Raw genomic sequence first — 26,390 nt, 5'->3', positions numbered from 1 at the left:
AGAAAGAAGGGATAGCCTTAATAAACATGAGCCTATTCTCTTGACAATCCCTCTAACACGCGTCAATTACGACAACACGTAACTGCGGATCGAAGTAGGGGAAAATCCGTATGATATTGTTGAGAAGGATTGTACCGGGCTTTCTTAGAATTACATCTCACGCTGTTGTAGCTTTATGAAATTTTGTAGCAAAATTACGTTGCTAACATCTAATCTATAATTACGTTGCTAACAACTGAAGCTTTACATTGTTTTGAGATTTCATCCGTAACTTGCTGAAGCTCATCCATAAACTTTTCCAAGCTTAGCAAACATAAGCACCTCACTATCTTACTGATATGGGAAAATCCATATGTTGGCTCTTAAGAGCATCTCACCTAATAAGAGCTTTCTGTAATCCATTGCATTCTAAATATATCATTTTCCTTTAATGACTTGGTGTCTTAATCAAAGAGAGTGGGCGCCACTTTAGGATGACTAATCTTTGGCCTTAAGGCCCCTACATGCCACATATGTTAATGACTAAGAGTAATCTTGGGCTGCCACGTTTTTGGGGGGTTAAGTCCTCCAAAATCTTTGATTATCCAAAGATTTTAATTAATCTCCCACTAAAAATCATTAATTACATAATTATTCACATAATTCCCTAATTAATTAGGTAATATCCCATTACCCAATAATTAATAGTTATCTCAACTTACTTAAAATACTACTCACTTTTAACATTCCTCGTATACCTTACTATTATGGCCATGTGGTACCTTGTGTGGTACTAGTCCATAAATACCGGGTATTATAGCTCGGACCGTATTTTTTCTCAAAATGTCAAACTTTGACGAAAAATCATTTTCTTTGATTTGCTTACTCTCTCTCCTTCACGAATTCGCACATCACTTGTTTGAAATAGCACAATGCTTGTAATTTCAAAATAATCTTATTCCCGAACTTATGACAAAATTTTAACGTACACATCAATATGGGGTGTAACAATGAGCTTACATTAGTGGTGATTTACATAAGGGGCAAGCCTATTGTACTTAAAGCCATACTTGCGACATTCTTTTGAGAGAGATGAGTGAACCTTTCACAAATCTTTGGATTGAGTGCTATATTTTTAAGTGAGATAGGCAAACGGAGAGTAGAGGAGGAGGAGTTTGGGATCCATAATGACCTACATGAAAGAGCGAGCTTCCTTGATGAACAAAGTCAACTCTTGATGCTCAAGTGTCACACTAGAACTATTTGTGCTTAAAAGTTTAACTTGTTGCCTTGTTGATAATTCATAAGTGGTGTGGATAATTGTTGGTCCCAATTGATGTGTGATTGATTCACTGTTGATTAGTTGGAATGGCTCCTAGCATTTGGAGGTGGGAACTACTTTATTTGCTTGCGGACAAGCAAAAGCTTAAGTTTGGGGGAGTTGATAAGTGGGGATTTTGGCTACTTATTAGCGCCCTTTAGCTTTCGTTTTAGTCCAAAAGAGCTTAATTGTGTTCTCGAAAACTGATGAAATGTGCTTAATTGAAGGAATATTGGAAGATGAGCTCCCAAGATGAAATCTAACTCAAGAAGGAGTAATTTGAACTCAAGGACAAAAACATGCATAAAAGCTCAAAAGTACAGACCGCAGAATATCAACTGCAGCCGCAGGTTGTGAAGAATCTTCCATCAGAGAATGTTACAAAGTGTGGTCCGCACATGAAGCGTGCGGCCACAGAAGCTGGGTCAGAGAAAAAGTTCAGAGAACCTACATCTCAAGTCCACCAAAAGTGCGGACCGCACAATTATTGTGCGGCCGCCAAAGAAGAGCTACGCGGCCGCAGTCACATTTGTGCGGACCGCAGTAGAACAAGGTGCGGCCACACTTACAATTGTGCGGACCGCAAAAAAAGTGCAGTGCGGCCGTAGATCAGAATTATGTGGCCGAAGATTTCCAATCCTATAAAGATGAAGAAAAGTGCGGACCGCACATGGAATTGTGCGGTCGCAGAACCTCCAAAAGGGCATTTTTGTCCGAAAATTCTAGTCCTGTATAAATAGAAGAGTTTTACTTTTTTAGGTTAAATTTTGACATCATCTGCTACAGTAGACGGTTCCTTTTACTCTTTTTAGTAGTTTTTGCTATTTTGAGCTTTTTGAACATAGAGTTTATTATTTTAATTAGCAATATGGATTTAATTATCATTTCTTCTTCTTTTTCTTCGAATTTAAGTATGAGTAGCTAGATTTTTACTAGGGTTGTGACCCAACCCTAGTATGTAAACTTAATGGGTGTTTGATTTATTGCTTGTTTATGGTTGGGTGTTTAATATTTAGCCTTGTTCTTGCTTTTATTTGAAGAATTAATGGTTGCAAACATTAGTTCATGCCTATTTGACTTGGTCTCTACTTAAGAAAGAGAGACTTAGTCTAGGGAAACTTGGCTAACAAGAAATTGGGTCAATAGAGTTTGATAAGCCCAATTAAAGGGTTGAACCTAGATATAGTAAAATCAGACTTGAGCTTTTGTTCAACCGTTTTGTTCAATACCCATTTGGACTTAAGAAAGCCAAATTAGGCAAAATCACTTTATGACCGAGAGGTATTGAGTGGGTAACATAGTGCTGATATTTATAATACACCCCGACCAATAAAACAAGCTTTAAAGTTTACAACCCATTAGGCAAACACCTAGGTGAAGGTCATAGCCCTAGGCCTTTTATATCATTTCAAAAACAACAAAACAAATTTCCTAGTTTCAGTCTTTAAATTGCAATCATAGTGTAATTTAGGTTTTTAAAAAACCACATTTTGCGGAATTGCAAATTTAGATATACAAGCTCACACGCTAAGATATATACTTCTAACTCCCATTCATATAGCTCCCTGCGGAATTCGACCCCGACTTTTTTTGGGTATTATTATTACATCGACCGTTTTCATAACCTTGAATAGAGGAGTGAAATTGGACGAGATCACCAAGTCCGACCTAAAGCGCCTTTGGGCTTGCTTAATAGGACGAGCGCCATTCTTGACTGCAAGGTGATGAACTGTTACTTTAGGGTCCAAGCCAGACATCTCTTTGTAACTCCAAGAAAAGACATCCTTGAACTCCTTGAGTAACTCGATATAAGTTCTTTCTTCATTGATTGCTAGTAAAGAACTTAGGTATGTGGGCCTTGGTTCTTCATCTGTGCCAAGGTTAACTTCTTTTAAGGCATCAATCATTGCCTTCACCCCTTCTTCAAGTTTTAGGAGAGCATCTTTCGCATCTTCATCTTCTTGAGGGTCCCCATCATTTAAGGATATGTGATAACACTGTGAAACATCCTCCAATTTCTCGTCATCCTCCATTAGAGATGAAACACCGTGCTCGCTTTGTGCAGTGACATGATACGAAGAACCCATATTTTCTTCATCTTCATTACGTTCTTTAGTGTAGACCACAGTGTATGGCTTCACCTTTAGTACCTCATCACGCGAAACCATGACTTTTGTTTGTCGCCTCATTCTAAAAGGAACCAGACTTTGGAAATCCTTAGAGATCTTCTGAATTTTGGGCGAAGTAGGTATTCTTGTATTTCGATAATTTCTCTGGAACTTATTCCCTTTCTTTAATAGACCCAATCTCTCAAACATGAAAGTCCTCATAGTTGATTTTCCAAGTCGATCAAAGATAGAAGGCTTGTTAGAAGCGATAGATTCATCTTCTACGGTGATATAATTTCCTCTCGTCCTTCTTATGGAGATGCGCACTGGTGACAGTTGCTTGTATCCCAAACCTTCATGTGGTTGACTCGTCCCAGCTTCTGATGGGAGCTTCTCTAACTTTGATAGCTCATTGGGATTGTATCCAGCTTTTGCAAATAGCTTGAATGCGTAATGATCCAAACCTTAATCTGTTCTCTTTATAGGGAGTGCCATATTCTGCAAACGATTTTGGGCCACAAACCCTGCAAGTGGCTTTGAGGACAACTTAACTGCCTCAATTCATTTTACCGAAAGAGTTAACTCCTTTAGCATGTTAGTTTGGAGATTATATGATTCACCTTCCTCTTTCTTCCTTTTAGGGACATATTGGAGCGCAGGAGTTACTTTATTTCCATAAGACGCAATATCCCTTCTTTAAGATTTATTCGAGTTAGGTTGCACCTCTTCAGTAATATCTTTAGCTCTACCAGCAGTTACCTCAGCTCTTTTGGTTGTGGCCTCATCATTCTTGCTTTTCATGACATTATCAGCTTTTAGTTCCTTCACAATGCAGTTCTTCAAGTAGAACTTTGCATCAGCGAAGTGTGACTCAACCTTGGTGAATGGCTCATCATCAGCAAATATCTTCTTCTTGACTTCACCCTCGTAGTATTTTAAACATTAATGGTAGGTAGATGAAAATACTTTATTCTCATGTATCCAAGGCCTTCCAAGCAAGATGTTGTATAATGTCTTTGCATCGATCACATGCAGTCATGCACTTGATTGCATATCTTCAATGGTGATTCCCAACCTGATACCACCTATGGCTCTTTGCCCCCCTTTGTTGAATCTTTGAATCATCACACGACTTTCTGAGAGTTCGTTCATTGGAATACCAAGTTATTTCACAGTACGAATTGGGAAGATGTTCACTGAGGATCCTCCATCAACCAAAATTCTATTTACCCTTTCATCGCGCATATAGCCAACCAGGTATGACGAGTAGTTATGAGAAGTGTCACCTAGTAGAAGATCGTCATTTGTGAATGTAACTTTTTCCTCACAAGCATTAACTTTGTGAGGAATGGACTCGATGAGCTTTTTTGAAGATGGAGCCGATGGTAGGTCATCACTCTTTTCTTACCCTTTGTCAGTATGTCAATAAGAGGCACCAATACCTTCATGGGAAATCTTCGTGCTGAACCAACTTGGTAAGAACTCCTCCAAGGTCACTGGATGTTGTGGATTTTGAGGATGGCGCACTGTCACTTTTGCTTTCTTCAAATGCTTAACTGGATTCCGTCTCCTTGGTCTTTTCACCATTATTTTCCTTGTTGGTTGTTTTATTGATTCATTTCATGGGCTCCTTTTGTGGCTCCTACGGCTAGTCACCAACGTCCAACCTTCATCAGCATCATGGTCATCTACTTCGACTTTATTATTCTCCAGTAATTCTTCATCTTTGATTTCTTTTAAACTGTATAGTTCATCTAGACTGAATGAGCCAAAGGTGATAGAGACTTGGTTCGCACTTGCCTTCTCATCTTCAAGCACGATCTTCGTTTCACGGGCCAAGTCCATAACTTTGTCCTTGAACACAAAGCACTTCTCGAGAGGGTGGCTCAGAGTCGATGATATTTGCAGTAATTTGGGTCATTCATTTTACTAGCTTCTTTTGGCCGCTTCATCTCCGGAAGCTCAATGCGATTTAACTCGAGGAGTTCTTCAAAACTCGTTGGCACATCAGAATCCAGAAATGGGTACTCCTTCTCTTGCATTTCTTTAAAAGTCAACTTTCTGCTTGGTTTATCTTGAAAAGAAGTGGATTTTGTACTCTTCTTCCTCACCTTCGTTGTGAACTTTACATGTGATGTGTTGACATTCATAGCTTCTTTGTTTTCAGACTTGGGTGCAAACTTGCTCCATTTCCTGACTTCTTGCTTGTCGTTCCCTTTGCGAGGCTCATAGATAGGCAGCCTTTCATTTCCAGCGGAGGCCATGCTTAACTCCATGTCATGGGCACGAGTCGCAAGTTCTTCAAATATGCTAGGCTTGATACCTTGCAAGATGTAGCGGAGTCCCCAATGCATGCTTTGGATGCACATCTCTATGCCCGAAACTTTTCTAAGCCTATCTTTGCAATTGAGGCTTGCATTCCTCCAATGATTGATAAGGTCGATAACTAGTTCACCCTTTTGTTGTTGAGTATTATTAAGTTCTATCATACTTACAGTACATCTCGTGCTATAAAAGCGATTGAGGAACTCTTGCTCTAGATGATCCCAGCTATCAATAGATCCCGCCTCGAGGTATGTATACCAATCAAAAGCATTTCCTTTTAGCGAGCGGACAAACTGCTTGACTAGGTAATCTCTTTAAGTCCTAGCATTATTGCACATCACAACGAAGTGTCCCACATATTGTTTTGGATTACATTTACGATGAAACTATTAAAACTTTGGAGGTTGATAGCCAGCAAGCATCTTCAACATATCGATCCTTGCAGTATGAGGCTTTGCGTATGTAAGAGTTAACTTGGCAGCAACTTCATACTTATTTTTAATACTTCCTTCAGATGATCGATTGGAATCATCCCTTCAGATGAGACAGGGATAGTCTTAGCGGATGCAACTTGTCTTGGGGGAGAATTACTCTCTGGGAGCTTGCCAGGTGCATGGGTGGATTTTTCTTCCATCAAGATTCCCACCATGTCTGTTAACTTGTCAATTCTAGCATCTTGATTTTGCATTCACTTGGTTAAGCCAGCGATTGCTTCCGTCAAGTTTTCCAACTGTTCCTCTACAGATGAAGTGTTTGTTACCATGGCTTGCATGAATGTTGTGGATGATGGAGAGTAGCATGGATTGTCACACATATTGATCCTTGATTGGATCACGCTATGTGGTATAAGTGGAGAGGATACATCACTTGAAGGATCATCATCTCCCTTCACAGTAGAGTTCTTGGATCCGGAAAGGTCAAGTAGAGCAAGAGTTTTCTTAATCTTTTCAGCAACATCGCTTCCTACTTCAGGTGCGTTTGTGGAAGATCTTGCTCCTTTTGAGGATGAAGATCCAAAAATAGGGGTTGATGCGGATGACACTTGGAGTACTTGTTGTCCTAAAGAGCTTGCCTTGCTTCTTGTAGTTGGTCAAAAGCTTCCAAAGGTAACATCGAGGATGTTTTCTACATCAGCATAGAACCTGGAATTAGCAGCCTTGGTGGAAGTTGATCTGGGATTGATTTTCTTTGAAGCCATTTTAATGTTCTTAAACTTTGGTGATTGAAAAGATGAGATGAGAGATAGAGATTGTCCCACTGGGCGTGCCAGAATTTGTAGACAATAAATTGCGTCGAGAAAATAAAATCAAGACCGAAAAATATTGCAACAATCATAGTATTTGATTTCAAATAATATGAGTGAACAATCTCTATGAATATACTAATTCTTCTTTCCAATAGTAAATAAATCTAAGGGCCTTTGAGCATGATCTTGAATATGTAGTTGTTTCTACGAATGATGATCTTGAATTCGGCTAGCACGAATATTGATTTGAACTCGTACTCCTTGAATCTTGATTTGTTTTTCGTTCTTGAGCTTGAACTTGATTTGTTCTTCGTTATTGAGCTTTAACTTGATTTGAACTCGTACTCCTTGAATCTTGATTTGTTCTTTGTTCTTGAGCTTGAACTTGATTTGTTCTTCGTTCTTGAGCTTGAACTTGATTGCTTGAACTTGAACTTAGGGAGGAATTTGCAGCGTTTGATCCAAGAGCTCTTTCTTGCTTCTTGTTATAGTTTTTTGTCCTTTTTTTGGGTTATGAAGACCCCTATTTATAGTTGTAGAGGGGCAGAGTTATGATAAGAACAAACTCTTTCCGACCAATCAAATTGAAGTGTGACAAGGCCACATTTGATTGGTCAGAACATGTCACTTGCACACGTGGCACGGTTTCATTGGCCCTTTAATTTGACTTGGCATGCCTTGTCATTTTGACATGTGGCATAATCCTATTGGCTATTTCGTTTGACTTGGCGCGCCACGTCATTTGACGTGTGGCACCAAACTGGGCCTCTAGGAAGATGACATCTTGGGCTTAATGAAGTGGGCTCATCACCTTAGCCCAATTAAATGGGCTAGCCCAATGGATTAAGACTTATTTATTTAATCCATATATGTTGGACTTATATAACTAATCCAGTTATATTTGCCCAATAAATTTATTTGAACTAATATATCTTGAATTCAAAATATAGTCCAAATTATTTTACGGATTTAATTCCAATAAATTTTAAATGCTTATACCATTTATTGTATTTTGAGACCTAGACTTGGTGAGGGGTGATTTTTAGAGAGGATTTTCACACAAGGCTCTTATGTAAGTGATTTTCACTTAATTTTGATATCATATCTTGATTTCTCATGGATTTTCACGCTGAAATCATAGAAATTGGAAGGGAACTTTTGGGTTTTGTTTGACTATGTTTAGAAAAATGAAAATTTGGGGATTTGAGAGTTGAATTGGACTCAGTTTTTGAAATTAATCACATATTTGGACTCGTGGGGTTATGGGTTGTCGGGATCTATCCCTTGACTCGGGTTTTAACTGCATAGGTCCGGGGTTGAGTTTTGTTGACATTTTGGGAATTGAGTTTCATGAATATCGTTTCATCCTCTTTGTTTGAGTTGTTAAAAAAGGGTTAGTTTTGATATTTGAGAAAGATGATCGTTATTTCTTTTAATAAATTATTTTACTATTTCTCGTATTTATTCTTGTTCTCTATCTACTAACCTCAATGAAGTAGTGATGAGGTTCAAGTCATATGATACTCACTAGTCAAACAACTTGTACAATATATCAATAACTTGCAAGAAAATATATTTCGGAAAACAATATTAACAATTCCGTTAGAACATGTGATAACAACTCAATGTAAGAAAAGTCCAATTTTGACAACAAATCATCAATTAGAAACACAAACATATGGAACCTCGTACCCACATTTTATATCATAATAATCATATCAACCCTTATCACTCCGTGCCCTCACAACAAAGCAATATCTGCACTTATTGCTCCATAAATGACAACATTCACCCTTATTGCTCCGGATTGTCAATATCCACTGCTCCGTACACCGACATAATAACAATATCAATCACAATCTCACAGCAAAAACCTCGTGCTAATACCCAAATTATTTGTCCAACATGTCCACATGTGCCACAATCACAACAAAGCAACAAGTCAAATCATCATTGAAGAAATACGCTCATAATTTGTTAACAAGGGTCGAAGGACATGATAATCATAAGATGCTAGGGTACAACATATAAAGCATGACTATGACAAAATCATTTTGCAACAAACAAGTTCATGTAGTCACAGAGTGATTAATCATGTTTGTTATAAAGCATAGTATCAAATTAAGGTATATTAAGAGTCTAAGGTCTAATCCGGTCATAATTCACACGTAGCACCCGTGTACACGCTCGTCACTTCATGTGCATGTCGCTTTTCACACAACACGAATACGCAAAAGAATTTCCCACATAAGGTTAGGCAAGATACTTACCTCAACAAGCCAAATTAATACTCCAAAAATGCCTTTCCTATAAAACTCACCTCCGTCTGGCTCAAATCTATCCAAAAATGACTCAATGACATCAAACAATGCTAAGGGAATCAATTCCAAACAATAAAGTCTCAATCTTTACCCTCTACAAATACGCATAACAAGAGGAATGTGTTCATGATATCAAATCAAATATCACGGTAACATCCTTCGTGCATTTATCTCATCCTTACAAAGCACAAAAATACTCGTCTTGCAATACCACTCTTCCTCACCAAGCATATGTATAACAATACCAAGCAAGATAGAAAGCATGCGAATAACATCAACAGACAAGGTAGAAAGCATGTAGATAACTGTAACAACAAAGTAGAATGTATGAATATAGTAGTAATAAGAAACAAGGTAGGAGGCATAGATTTGACAATGACATAGAGGTAGAAGACAACAAATTTAATAATAACAAACGTGGTAAAACACATGAATATAAGAATAACAAATAAGGTAAAAGGCATATATGTGACAATAACAAACAAGGTAGGATTCATATAGGTAACAGTGAAAACAAGGTAGGATACACGTAAGTAACAGTAGCAGACTAGATAGAATTTACCTAAGTATTAACAACAGACAAGGTAGGTGGCATATAAGTAATAGCAACAACAAGGCAATATCTACACGGGTAAGATAGCAAGGTAGAATACATATACGTATATATGTGTCACGACCCAAAATTATATCTAGTCATGATGGCACCTAACTCTATTATGCTAGGTAAGCCAAACAATGAATAAGATAACTCGAATGGAAGATCATATAAGAACAATAAATAAGATGGCAAAAAATCCATACAACTATCCCAAGGATTGGTAGTATAAGTTATGGGCCACTAAGATTTGGATTTACAAATTTGGTATGAAGATTCAATATAATATCTTTTTTAAGTTAACATAAACAGAATTATAAGTCCTAAACCACCCTGAACAAGGGGTAGCTTCAATCCGGAATGCTGGTACATCCCTAATGCTAGCTCGTCATCCATAACCACTTTGCTCCAAAATTTGCATACAAGGTGCAGAAGTCTAGTATAAGTACAACCGATCACATGTACTCAGTAAGTATCTTGACTTACCTCTGCGAAGTAATGGTGAGGTTTTACCTTTGCAGATAATAAGCAGGAAAACAAGGCCATAGTTATAACGAATAATAGTAAGAGCATCAACTTGTGTCACGACCCTAATTTCCCTCCGTAGGATGTCGTGATGGAACTTAGTCTCTAAGACTAAGTAAGCTTAACAATTACTGATTTAATAATAGATTTTAACCAAATAGCTATAAGCATGAAACAAAAATTTCTATAATAAGCCAACAATCCAAGGTAGATACATAACATCAAAAAACCGGTAGTACAAGTCATAAGCTCTACTGAGTTTACTAGAAAATTTCTAAGTACAACTATTCTGAAATAGAAATAAATAATACAAAGTAAAATTTCATAAGGTGACTCTGAGGCCTGCGAACGCGACGACAAGTATACCTTGAGTCTCCACAACGATGCCTGCTCACCTAGCTAATGATCAACAAACTCCGAAGTACCTGGATCTCTACAAACATGCACAGAAAGCATAGCATGAGTACAATACGACGGTACCCAATATATATCAAGACTAACCTCGGTGGAGTAGTGACGAGGGACAGTCAAGACACCTACTAGATTTAATAACCTGTACAAGTATGAATGTGAAACTAATAGGGAACAATATCAATATAAAGCTAAGCATGGTAAAAATAACAAAACAATACTCGCAATAGAAAACTAGAAATAACAATTAGCAATAGGGAACAAACAGGTAATAACACCGTAGAGTAAGCTAAACAGGGTTTACGTCCGGTGAAACCAAGTAACAACTCAATAAGAACAACCGCTTTCACTCAAGATTTATTCAAGAATTTTACCGAGGTACCACACCTCATAATCACAAATCACGGGTCCCAAATCATGAACCATAATCACTTGGCATCTTGTGCCCACATTACAAATCACAACCGCACGAACAACTCACGTGCTGCACGGACAACTCACGTGTTAATACCATTAATACCTCATATTAGCACGGACAACTCACGTTCTAAGGGAGTGACAATATCTCATATCCGCACGGATAACTCACGTTCTAGCAATAACAATAACGCATAACCAGACAGACAACTCACATGCCAATAGTACAACTCTCACATAGAAGGCAAGTATACGAGAATACATGAAAATGATCAATAGACATCAAGGTTCATCTTCTCAAACCGATATGAGTGATTAATTATGTGTATGCTTGTGCAAGTGTTCTATCATAACTCGAGTCAACAAGTAAGAGCAGAGACAATGAATGGCACATAGGAAACAACACAACAAAACATAAAATGCATAACTCACACAAGGTGGGCACACCACTACACAAATATCATCAATAACAATGCCCCAGGCTATCACAAGTCATCACAAATCATCCCTGACATAGCCCCCCTTGTCTCGCCACGTGCGCAACAATAAAGTAAATGCCCCTTGTCTCGCCACACGCGCATAATAATATTCCCGCCTTGTCTCGCCACATGCGCAAACCACACACACACACACACACACACACACACACACACACACACATACATATATATATATATATATATATATATATATATATATATATATATATATATATATATCCCAGCTCTTCACACTGCATGTCCAAATATCAATAATAACAATAGCACGGAAAACTCACGTGCGAACACCCCGATAATCCTCTCAACAGTATCACGTGAGCCAAAACATAACAACACAATATCACAACTCGCACCATATATGCCCCTATGCCACAACATTTCCCTAAAGAAATTGTAATACCACAACCACACATATCCCTTGGCTCAACAACACTGAGTATAACAACAACAGCGATAACACGAGAGTACGACAAGTAAATCAACACAAGAATTACAAAACACAAGGAAATGAAAGAATGGGCTCACAATGAAAGACATGACAAGTACTAATGGTTTCAACAAGAATAACTCAACAATGAGTGAGATAGTGTGTAACAATGATATCAACTAGGAGTAACTCAACAATAGAAGAGATAACATGTAACAATGATTCCAAATAAGAATGACCCAACGATAAGAGAGATAACATGTAACACTGATTCCAAATAAGTACAACTCAAAGATAAGAGAGACAACACGTAACAATGATTCCAAATAAGTACAACTCAATGATAAGAAAGGTAACATGTAACAATGATTTCACATAAGGATAAGTCAATCATGGAAGAAATAATAATAACTTCAGTTAAGGATAATCAACTACGGATGAAATACATGACAATAAAAAAGGTAACAACTTCAATTAAGGCATATAAGAGTATATTTGGCAATAAAGGTAGAACATGAACCAATCAACTTCAAATAAGACATGTAAGGGTAACTCTAGCAATGGAGGATATAACATGATGAGACAACTTCATTTTTAATGTACATGAGAACCTAAGAGTCTAAGTCGGTCAAATTTCCACATATAAGCCGTGCACACATTCGTCACCTCGGGTACACCATTTTTCACGCAGTTCAAATAATACAAACAAACCAATCCATACAAAGTAGTTCCCCCACACAACTCTAGGCAAGATACTTACCTCAAGAGCCCTCAATTAATACTCTAAAATAGTTTGCCTTTACAATTGACCTCCGCTTGGTGTAAGTGTTATCTACTTGGTTTTGATTATATTTTATGAATCTATCCTCGTTTTTGGCATTTGGTTGATGATTTCAAAAAAGAAATTGGGGGTTTTTGTCTAAAATTTTATAAAGTGAATTTTCGAGTTTTGAGCATCGATTCGGAGTCTGATGTGAGTTAAACTAGTATGGTTGGACTCGTAATTGAATGGGTTGTCGGATTTTGTGAGTTTTGTCGGGTTCTGAGGTACGATCCCCGGTTTGACTTTTTTGTTGACTTTGGGCTTTTGATTAAATATTCGACCTTTATCGATTAAGTTTGTTTCCTTTGGTATTATTTGATGTTCTTGAGTTTCTTTTGGCCAGTTTTGAGCCGTTCAGAGGTCGGTACGCGCATGATGGAATTTTTAGAGCATCGTTTGGCTTGCTCAGTATTAGATTTGGCTTGTTCGATGTAAGTAATACTTATAAACTTGGTGTTGAGGGTATGAACCCATGAATCTACGTGATAGGCTATTTTAGAGTATGAACCCATGGTGTTGAGGGTATGAACCCATAAAGGGAAAGCTATTTTAGAGTATTGATTGAGGGCTCTAGAGGTAAGTATATTGCCTAATGTTGTATAGGGGAACTACCCCGTAGGGATTGGTTTGTTTGTACTATTTGAACTACGTGAAAGACGTGTACATGAGGTGACGAATGTGCACAAGGCTTATAAGTGGAAATTTGACTGACTTAGACTCTTAGGTTCTCATGTACATTAAAAATGAAGTTGTCTCATCATGTTATATCCTTCATTTCTAGAGTTACCCTTACATGTCCTATTTGATGTTTATTGGCTCATGTTCTACCTTTATTGCCAAATATACTCTTATATGCCTTAATTGATGTTGTTACCTTTTTTATTGCCATATATTTCTTCCGTAGTTGATTATTTTTAATTGAAGTTATTGCTATCTCATCCATTATTGACTTATCCTTATGTGAAATCATTGTTACATGTTACCTCTCTTATCATTGAGTTGTACTTATTTGGAATCATTGTTACGTGTTGTCTCTCTTATCGTTGAGTTGTACTTATTTGGAATCGGTGTTACATGTTATCTCTCTTATTGTTTGGTCATTATTATTTGGAATCATTGTTACATGTTATCTCTCCTATTGTTGAGTTACTCCTAATTGATATCGTTGTTACACACTATCTCACTCATTGTTGAGTTTTTCTTGTTGAAACCATTATTACTTGTCATGTCTTTCATTGTGAGCCCGTTCTTCTGTTTCCTTGTATTTTATAATTCTTTTGTTGATTTACTTGCCGTACTCCCGTGTTATCCCTGTTGTTGTTGTACTCAGTGTCATTGAGCCAAGGGCTATGTGTGGTTGTGGTATTACAATTTATTTTAGGAAATGTTGTGGCATACGGGCACATGTGGTGCGAGTTGTTATATTGTGTTGTTATGTTTCGGCACACGTGACATTGTTGAGAGGATTGTCGGGGTGTTCGCATGGGAGTTGTCCATGCTATTGTTTTTATTGATATTTGCACATGCGGCGCGACAAGGTGGGCTATATATATGTGGGGGGGGGGGGGGTTTGCGCATGTGGCGAAACAAGGCAGGAATATTATTATGTGTGTGTGGAGAGACAAGATGGACATTTACTTTATTATTGCACATATGGCGAGACAAGGGGTCTATGTCGGGGATGATTTGTTATAACTTGTGATGGCTTGCGGACATTGTTATTGATAATATTTGTGTAGTGGTATGCCTACCATGTTGAGTTATGCATTTAACGTTTTGTTTTGTTGTTTCCTATGTGCCATTCGTTGTCTCTACTCTTACTTGTTGACTCGAGTTATGATAGAACACTTGCATAAGCATACACGTAATTAATCACTCATAACAGTTTGAGTAGATGAACCCTGATGTCTATTGTTCATTTACATGTATTCTCGTATACTTACCTTCTGTGTGAGAGCTGTACTATTGCGGTTATGAGTTATTGTTATTGCTGGCACGTGAGTTTTTTGTGTGGATATGAGATATTGTCACTCCCTTAGCACATGAGTAGTTCGTGCAGATGTGAGGTCTTAATGGTATTGGCACGTGAGTTGTTCGTGCAGATGTGAGGTCTTAATGGTATTGGCACGTGAGTTGTCCGCGCAGCACATGAGTTGTCTGTGCGGTTGTCATTTATAATGTGGGCATAAGATGCCAAGTGATTAGGGTTCGTGATATGGGACCCATGATTTGTGATTATGAGGTGTGGTACCTCGGGGAAATTCTTGAATAAATCTTGTGTGAAAGCGGTTGCTCTTATTGAGTTGTTACTTGTTTTCCTTTACTTGGTTTCACCAGACTTAAACTGTGTTCAACTTACTCTATAGCATTATTACCTATTTGTTCCATATTGCTAATTGTTGTTTGTAGTTTTCTATTGCGAGTATTGTTTTGTTATTTTTACCATGCTTAGCTTTATATTGATATTGTTCTCTGTAAGTTTCACATTCATACTTGTACAGGTTATTAAGTCTAGTAGGTGTCTTGACTGTCGCTCGTCACTACTCCAACGAGGTTAGATTTGATACTTATTGGGTACCGTCGTATTATACTCATGCTATGCTTTCTGTGCATATTTGTGGAGATCCAGGTACTTCGGAGTTTATGGATCATTATCTAGATGATCGGGCATCGTTGTAGAGACTCAAGGTATACTTGTCGTCGCGTTCGTAGGCCTCAGAGTCACCTTATGAAATTTTACTTTGTACTATTTATTTCTATTTCAGAATAGTTGTACTTAGAAATTTTCTAGTAAACTCAGTAGAGCTTATGACTTGTACTACCGATTTCTACCTTGGATTGTTGGCTTATTATAAAAAAATTTATTTCATGCTTAATAGTTATTTGGTTAAAATCTGTTATTAAATCAGTAAGTGCAAGGCTTACCTACTCTTGAAGACTAAGTGCCATCATGATATTCTATAGAGGGAAATTGGGGTCGTGATAAGTTTGTATCAGGGCTCTAGTTTCATAGGTGCTACGAGTCATAAGAAAGTTTAGTAGAGTCTTGCAGATTGATAATGAGATGTCTGTACTTATCTTTGAGAGGCTACGGAACTATTAGGAAAACATCACTTCTTTCACTCCTATCGTGCAAGTTTATTGATTTCGGAGTTTGAGCCTTTGTCTTTCTATTCTCTTATTGCTGGCGAGACCACGAGCTATAGTTACTGATGACGCTGCCCCCAGAGTCGGTGCTTCTAGGGGCCAGGGCAGAGGTAGAGGCCAATAAGGAGCATGTGCTACAGATAGAGCAGCAACTGAGGAGCCACTAGTAGCCCCGTTTGGGGGATAGGCACCGGAGGTGCCTGTTGCTATCTTGGGACTTTAGGAGACTTTAGCACAGTTCTTGAGCATGTTTGGTACATTGGCTCAGGCAGGATTGATTCCAGTTGCACCAGCTACTTCACAGATCGGGGGAGGATCTTAGACTCCCACCACCCATAATCCAGAGCAGCGAGTCCACGTTGGTCAGGTTCTAGGTGTCATACCAGCACAACCTATTATTCCGGTTCAACCCGCAGTTAGGGCAGCGACATCTGAGGAGGAGCAGCTTAGACTTGAGAGGTTCAAGAAGTATCACCCTCCTACTTTTAGTGGTTTGGCTTCAGAGGATGAACATGGTTTTCTATAGGAGTTCCACTGTACTCTCCGTATCATGGGTACTGTGGAGACGAGTGGGGTTGCTTTTAATACATTGTAGCTATCGGGAGCATCATATCAGCGGTGGCGTGCTTATGAGGAGGGTAGCCCAACCGATGCAGCTTCTCTTTCATGGACTCAATTTTCAGAGATGTTCTTGAGAGTGTTTATTCCTAAACCCTTCATGATGCATATTGCGCGGAGTTCGAGCAGCTACGCCAGGGTACTATGTCAGTGTAAGAGTATGCTATTAGATTTAGTGCTTTGTCCATGCATGCACCTTCTTTGGTTTCTAAAGTTAGAGAACGAGTCCGCAAGTTTATTGAGGGGCTCAGTTATGGTATCCGATTCAACATGGCTCAGGAGTTGGAGATGGATGTTCCGTTTCAGTAGGTGGTAGAGATCGCTCGGGGCATGCGGGGCCAAGAGAAAGAGGGCACGGAGGCTAAGAGGCCTCGTGGACTGAGAGGATCTACTGATCCCTATTTTGGAGGCAAGGTACATCATGGTAGAGGTTTTTTGGGTCAGCAAGTTCAGTTTGCACTTCATGCTTCATGCGGTGTTACAAATATCCATGGGTCTCAGCGTACCCGTACTGAACAGCTTCCACAGCCACATCAGAGGAGAGGTTGCTTTGAGTGTGGAGATAATACCAACATGGTGAGAGATTGTCCCAGACTCCACACAGATGTGTCACAGTAGGGTATTCAAGCTATGAGTTCAGTTTCAGTTTCTGCTATATCTGCACCGCCAGCTAGGGGTGGAGGTTAGGCGGGTAGAGCTTGCCCTAGAGGGGAAGGTCGGGCCCCTTTTTACGCTCTTCCTTGTGGGGAAGAGGACGATGTACCAGATTATGTCCTTATAGGTATGGTTTTAGTTGAGTGTAAAGATGTATTTGTGTTGCTTCGATCCGGTCCCATTCATTCGTAAGATTCATCCTACCTTGCTTCAGATATGGTTATGTTTTGTGATTCTTGTACTCTGTTCATGTGTTCATGCCAATTGAGAATTTTATTGTGATAGCACGTGTCTATTGTTCTGGTTTGGTTGCTATTGTATGTCACGATACTTGGGTGGAATTTCTATTAGTTAAATACAGTAAGTTTTGACGTGATTTCAGGGTGGTTTGGCCACGATTTATGATCTGGGTGTTCTACATGTATGAGCAGTTTGTTTCGTGTTGTGGTTTTGGTTTTACGGGGTTAGTTGGTAGAGTGTCTTAGTTTATGAGATGTTTATTTTACTTGTGATTCCTAGTTAAGGATGGGGACCTGGTGTTCTTGATGGATAGGTGTGTTTGTGCTGGGCTTTGTGCCGTGGAGAGGTCATATTAAGCTAAGATTTGTTGTGGTTGTTGCATTTATCTTGCTTCTTCCTTGAGGATTGGATCCGTAGTACGGTATCGGTGGGGAGTTATGCCTGTTTGGCTTGTTTGACAGTTCTCTCATGTGTTCCTCTTTTCCTATCCAGTCATATTCGAGAGGTGCTTGTTGGGTTTGGATTGCGATGTATGTGCCCAGGTGGCGTTAGAGGTGGCTTTGTTGATCGGATGAGTAGTTATGAGTTTCGCATGTTTCTTGCATTATTTTCAGTATTGTGAATGTTTGGAACAAGGTTCTAGTCGATATGAGTCTGTTTGCCGGTACTAGGTTTGGTAATTGGAGGGTATTGCAGTCAGAGTAGTTGCTATGGGCATATGGATGATGTGTTATGTTGTGTGGTTATACCTTGGGGGTGTATGCATGAGCCGTTGTAGCTTGTTAAGAATTTTTACAGTGTGTTGTCTGATAATAGGGCCCTTGATAGATGTGGAGATTTAATTCGAAGGCTTATCGGCATGAGTGGAAGGAATAATCTGCGGTTGAGATGGTGTTGTTGGGCTTGTGTGGAGTGGGGTGTCGTAGGATCACCCGTGTGTATGTGCATGGAGAGTTTATACAGAGATTTGATGGCTTAGGAAAGACTCTTGACACGTTCGAGGACGAACGTTTGTTTAAGGGGGGGAGAATGTAACGACCCGACCGGCCGTTTTGAGCATCAAGATTTCATTCAGTGGTTCGAGGTCTTGAGCGGCTTTATATTGTGTATTATGACTTGCGTGCATGGTCGGATTTGATTTTCGGATATTTCAGGATGAAATTGGTTGAGTGATTATCACTTTAGAAGCTTACGTTGAAAATATTGACCGAGGTTTGACTTTTATGAAAACAACTACGGAACAGTATTTCGATGACTCCAATAGGTTCATATCGTGATTTTGGATTTTGGCGTATGCCCAGAATCGAATTCGGAGGTCCATAGGTTGATTTGTGTTGTTTTGCCTAAGGTTGGAAATTTAAAGGCTTAGAAATTTGATAAGTTTGATCGTAGGTTAACTTCATAGCTATCATGGTTGGATTTCTGTTTCGGGACTTGGAATAGCTCCATTTTGTCAATTGGAACTTGTCCGCAAAGTATGGAACTTGTTCGCAAATGCGGTAGTTCGCAATTGAAACAAAAAGTTCGCAATTGCGAAGTACGAGCACTAGCAATCCCAAACTTTATCGAAATGGTCTGAAACCACCCCGAAACTCATTCGGAACCTCCCGAACACAAACCATATATGCATTTCAATCATAAAACACACTACGGACCTGGTCGCGCACTCAAAACATCAAAATAAATCCGAAATCATGAATCGGACCTCCAAAACACATGAAATCAACATGAAACTCAAGAACTTCTAAAAGCACAATTGCGCGCCCGATTCCTATCAAATAAACTCAGAATGACGCCAAACTTTGCGGACAAGTTCTAAATGACAAAATGAACCCATTCCCTATCTCGAAACAGAAATCCAAACACGATATCTATAAAGTCAACTTACGGTCAAACTTATCAAAATTCTAAGCCTTTAAATTTCTAACTTTAGGCAAAACAACACATATCAACCTACAGACCTCCGAATTTGATTCCGGACATACTCCCAAGTCCAAAATCATGATTCGAACCTATCAGAGCAATCAAAACACCATTCTGAAGTTCTTTCCACAAAAGTCAAACCTCGATTAATATTTTCAACTTAAGCTTCTAACGTGAGAATCACTCAACCAAATTCATCATGAAACATCCGAAAATCAAATCTGACCATGCACGCAAGTCGTAATACACAATATGAAGTCACTAAGGACCTCGAACCACTGAATGAAACCTTGAAGCTCAAAACGACCGGCCGGGTCATTACAACTGGAGAACTAAGGAGCAGTTCAACATACATGGAAAACAAAGACATAACCTTATCAACCATTTCTACGAAGGAAACACTAATCCTGAAATACATACAAGGATCATAAATAAATATCAATAACAAATACTGTTACAGTGTGCGACGCGATCCTAATATTAATTATTTTATTGCGGTTTGCAACCCGATTCCAATATCAATATTAATACCGTTGTGGCATGCAACCCGATCCCAATATCAATATAAATGCCATTGCGGCATACAACCTAATCCCAATATAAATATGAATACCGTTCCGGTGTGCAACTGATCCTAATATTAATATAAATATTGTTATGGTGTGCAACCCGATCACATTATCAATATAAATACCATTGTGGCATGCAACACAATCCTAATATACCAGTTCATATGAAACTATCCAAAAACAACTAGCATGGAAGAATTCACAACATAGAACAAAGAGAACGAATATGCAAAATTCAACTAAGAAATGCAAACTCGAACAAATTATAATAGGAAACCCAGTATAAAATAGCCTCAAACATATATATTGAGAAGGCTCCAACAAATCAAAAACACGCAAACAATCTAATAGTCACCCAATCCGACATAGCATATAAGAGTAAGACACGAAATGAGTAAAGGCGTGTAGCAAGTAAAAGTATGTATCAAGTAAAGGTATTTAATAAGTAGAAGCATGTAACAAGTAGAAGACATGTTGCAAGTAAAGCCATGTAGCAAGTAAAGGCATGTGGCAAGTAAAGGAAAATACTGATAACAGGTAAAGGAAAGTAAAAACACGTAACAAGTAAATGAATGAAATAGGTAAGGATATGTAATAATAATAAATCAAGTAGAAAGCATAGATGTAACAATAACAAACAGGGTAGAGATATAGATATGTAGTAATAGACCAAATAGTAAATATATAGGTAAACTAAGTAAGAAACATAGACGTGAAACTAACATACAAGATAGAAAACATAGATATAAACCAAGGTAGAGTGCATGTATGTGTCTATGGAATGAGTAATCGTAACGTAAGGTCCAACTCCCACCCTCTCCGCATGGAAACAACCAACTTGCCAATCTCATTTCAAAACATACGAATATACCTATTGTGCCAATCATCATATCAACCGCACAGAATAGCCATTGTACCAAACATAGCCCTAAGGCCCCAATCATAATCTCTTATTATGAATAAAGAAGGTCAAGTAGCACAAGAATAACAGGTATAGATATGTGTTCAGGATATAGGTACTGCTATGGACGAATTAATTACATCAACAATATCAAAAATAGTCCATCATATTCAATTAAGATGTAATGAGCTAAAATCATGATCTCTAGCATGGATATTTGTACTCATGTCATTATTAATATCAAGTAAGACATAAGTCAAGAAGATCATAAAGTTCAACAAGGCACAAAGAAGCATATAATCTACACCGAGCATGGATAATCCTGGCACATGCATATATGCTCGTCACCTTGCATATGCATCACCCACGCATGTTGCAAACAATATCATTTATTAGGAACCCTCAAACCAAAGATATGCAAGACACTTACCTCATGTGGACTAGTCCAAAGCTCCAAAATCACATTTCTTGAGACATCACCTCTAACCGGCTCAAATCTAGCCAAACACCAACCAGGCAAGTCAACCAATGCCATAGAAAGTAACCCCAATCAATAAAGCTTCGATCTTTGAAGAATCTCCAAAAAGTCAACAAAAGTCAACCCCGACCCGCATGCTCGAAATCCAGAACCAATACAAAAATCCGATGACCCATAACCTAGCGAGTCCAAATATGTGAAAAGTTTTCAAATGTGAGTTCAAATCGGAACAAAAATTCTAAATTTTACTTTAAAAATCCATATTTTAGGTGTAGAAATCCATGGGGAATCAATATTTATAACCAAATCCAAGTAGAAATTATTTATCTACAAAGTAATTATGAAAATCTGCACAAATATTGCCTCTTCCCGAGCTCCAAAACATTATGAGAAAAGTGACTAGATCTCGAAAGAAGTAAAACAAAATACAGCAGTTGTCTCAGCTTGAATTAGATGCTAAATAACCCCCAAACTCACTTTTGATAATCCCAACATAATCTTTGCGAGATTAGACTCAAGATAGCCTTTTGAATTACCCAATTTAGCCTTATAATGAGGAAGATATGATGTTTTGAAGTTTTAAAGGAAGTCTGAAATTTATGGACGAACTCAGGGACATAACCCGTATTTTCGGAATTGTTGCACCAGAAAATCAGCAATTGAAAAATCTTCGTTTTAGCACCCAAAACTCATTCGGGGCCCCCTAGACACAAACTATATGTACATTTCAATCACAAAACACGCTACGAACTTGCTCGAGCACTCAAAACACCTAAAAGAGTCCGCCTTAACCCGATATTGACCGTGGTCAAACTCCAAATCCTTAACTAGTCTGTCAACCAATGATCCAAAATACACCCGAGCCCCTCGGGACCCTATCCAATCATACCAAAAAGTACAAATACATTATCCAAACTTAACCAAAGACTCAAAAAACCCATGGGAATATCACAACAAAGAATCTAGGCTCAAACATAATAGAATTTTCTCTTAAGTTGTTAAATCTTCATTCTTTCAAGAGAGGGTCTGAATCACACTTAGACACTTTAGATTACATCCAAACATTGCACACAATTTCAATTCATCTATATGGACCTATCGAAAGTCTCGGACTCCAATTAAGTCTCGAAACACCAATTGAAGTCCAATAACATCAAAGTCAACTCTTGGTCAAACTTATGAACTTTTAAGTTCTTCAAATTGCTAGCTCTCGATAAATAGTGTCGAATTCTTATAGGAACCTCCAAAGCTAAATCCGAACATACATACAAGTCCAAAATCATCATACGAACCTATAGGAATCATCAAAACCCGATTCCGAGTCCATTTATCCAAAAGTCAAATGTTGGTCAACTCTTCCAACTTAAAGCTTCCAAATCGAGAGTCATTCTTTCAAATCAATCCCGAACCACTTGAAAACCAAAATCGACCATACACACAAGTGATAATGAAGCTACTCAAAGTGTCATGATCCAAAATCCTAACCTGTCATGATGGCGCCTATCATGGTACTAGGCAAGCCGACATTTATGAAATAACTCCAACACTTAACAGAAAATGAATTTAAATAGTTTAAATGATAACAACTTCCCATAAACAGGATAGAAATCCAAAATACAATACGGAAATTCCCAACATCGAGGTGTCACTGAGTACATAAGCATCTATACATCACAAGTCCGAAAAATATTATCTATGAAAATCTGAAACCAAATACAATAAGTGGAAAGATAGGGAAGGAGAAACAAGGTCTGCGAAACGCCGGCAGCTACCTCAAAATCTCCAGAAGATCAACTGTGCGTGGAAATCAACACCCAATGTGTCCGGGAACACCTGGATATGTACACAAAGTGCAGGGTGTAGTATGAGTACAACTAACTCAGCAAGTAACAATACTAAATAAAGAACTGAAAGTAGTGACGAGCTTCACAGTTATAGCTCAATTACAATGATTTCAACATAATAAAGTAGGCATGCTCTCAAGTTCGATAAATTAGGTCAACAGTTATTCCATGACCAGCTCAAGTGAAACAGAGTGTAATATATTTCAGAAATTTCAAACAACGATACATGGCAGTTAATGCAACAATAATGAGATCAAATGCATCCTCTCAGGGCCACAGTCACTCAACCTTTCCATTCACTCAGCACTTGGCACTCGGCACTCGCACTCAATAGATACCTGCGCTCACTGGGGGTGTGTGCAAACTCCGGAGGGTCTCCTTCAGCCCAAGTGCTATAATCTGCCCGGACACCTCACGTGCTACACGGATAACTCATGTGCCATAATCTAATATCTGGATCAGCACGGACAACTCACATGTTGCACGAACATCTCACGTGCTATAGTATGATATCTGGATCCGCACGTACAACTCACGTGCCATAGTATAAATATCTCATAATTAGGCCCTCGGCCTCACTCAGTCATCAATCGCTCAGTCTCTCGGGCTCTCAAAAATCATGAAAATCATCCCAAACAGAAATGATACAATGTATCAATAAGGAACAATGGAGACTAAGATATGATATGCAAATAAACTATGACTGAGTACAACAATAATTTAGCAGATAATTCAACATGTGCACAACCTCTGTGGGTCCCTACAGCGTTAACACATGGTTTAAACATGATTTATAGTTCGATTTCTCAAATACGTGGAAAAATGTATTGATAACAACAAATTATTCAACTACACAGATCCATGAAATTGATTAAGTCACAATTCCAATGGTGCACGCCCACACGCCCATACGCCTGTCACCTAGCATGTGCGTCACCTCAAAACCAAATACATGACACGTAATACGGGGTTTTGTACCCTCAAACCAAATTTAGAACTGTTACTTACCTCAATACGAGCAAATCTCTACTCCAACACACCCTTGCCTCGCGGAACTGTCTCTAAATGCCTCTAATCTAGCCATAAACAATGCGATAAAATCAATACAGGCTAAAGGAATAAACTCCATATGAAAATGCTAAGTTATTAATCAAAATAAAAAATCGGCTCAAAAGCCGGGGCCCCCAGGTCCACGTCTCGAAATTTGGTAGAAGTCACAAAACCCGAAAGCCCACTCAACCACGAGTCCAACCATACCAAATTTATCAAACTCCGACACCAAATTGTCACCCAAATCCCCAAATCAAACTCTCCAAAATCCCTAGCCTCAAACTCCCAATCTACACCTTAAATACACATCAACTAGGTGGGAAAATCAATAGGAAAGCAATATTATTGATCAAAATAGGCACAAGGGACTTACCTCAAGAATCCGCATCTGCGAGGCAAAAGTGAAGCCAAAATTGTGAACCCTTGCTTTTAAACATTTTCTCCAGCACTTCTGCTTCTGCGGACACTTAACCGCATATGCGAGGTCGCAGAAGCGACCAGAATTCTTCTTCTGCAGTGAACCACTGGAGCTGGGATTTTCCAGGTGCGGAATTCTTCTTCCCCCTCATCTACGCCATCGCAGGTGCGGAATTTTCCATCGCACCTGCGCAAACTTCCGCTTTTGCGCCCATCACTTCGCTCCTACGACCATGCAGGTGCGGAAAAAACATCGCATCTGCGACCACTGTCCTCCCCACATCTGGCTGCATCTGCTCTCCTCAGCTCGCACCTGCGATCAGAGCTCCATGGGTGCGATTACACCAGCTGACTTCAGCAGTCCTCCAACTCAAATTTTGATCTAAAACCCTTCCGAAATCACCCCGAGACCCCTGAGACATCAAGAAAACATACCAACAAGTATTAACACCTCATACAAAATTAGTCGAGCCTTCAAACCACCTAGAACGACATCAAAAACACGAATCACACATAGATTCAAGCCTAATGAACTTTAAACTCCCAATTTCTACAAATGATGTCGAAACCTATCAAATCATATTCGATTGACCCCAAATTTTGCACACAAGTCATAAATGAAATTACGGACCTACTCCATCTTCCGGAATTGGAATCTGACTCCGATACAAAAAAGTCCACTCCCGATCATACTTTCTAAAAATTCCAACTTTTTCCATTTCAAGCCTAATTCCACTACGGACCTCCAAATCACAATCCGGATACACTCCTAAGTCCAAAATCACCTAACGGAGCTAACCAAACCATCAAAACTCCGTTTTGGAGTCGTTTACTCAAAGATCAACATCCGGTCAATCATTTCAACTTAAGCTTTCAACCTTGAGACTAAGTGTCTTATTTCATCCTGAAATCATACCAGAACCAAACCGATTACCCCGAAAAGTCACATAACAGCTATAAAGTACAAAATGAGCAATAAATGGGAGAAGGGGGCTACAACTCTCCAAACGACCGGCCGGGTCATTACACAAAGTCGCAAACCACCAAACGGAATGCTAAAGCTCAAAACGACCGGTCAAGTCATTACATTCTCTCCACTTAAACATACGTTTGTCCTCGAACGTGCCAAAAGTCATTCCAAAGTTATCGAATTACTGTTTAAGGTCACCATGCACATAACCATGGGTGATCCCACATCACCACAATCCATGTAAGTTCAAAAGCCAATCCTAACTAAAGCTTCTTTCTTCAATCTTAGCCCATAAACCATAGAACCAATTTCTAACATCCGAAATTCCTTATATGATCTGATTATTTCATATATACACTATACAAGTCTCGGCAAGCCGTGTCAAGCCATAAAAATATTCCCAAGATGTAACCACACAAGGTACCTAATAAATCACATACTCAAAGTAATATCTTCAGAACGTAATAGCTGCTCATAACCAAATATGGTATCGGCAACATACCTCATATCATATAAAACCTTATTTCAAACCTTCGCAACACAGGTAATGATGAAAGAAACACTTTGAAACTCCTAACCAT

Source organism: Nicotiana tomentosiformis, chromosome 5 (genome assembly GCF_000390325.3).
Source record: "Nicotiana tomentosiformis chromosome 5, ASM39032v3, whole genome shotgun sequence".
Lineage (NCBI taxonomy): Eukaryota > Viridiplantae > Streptophyta > Magnoliopsida > Solanales > Solanaceae > Nicotiana > Nicotiana tomentosiformis.
Note: the sequence above shows the minus strand (reverse complement) of the source record.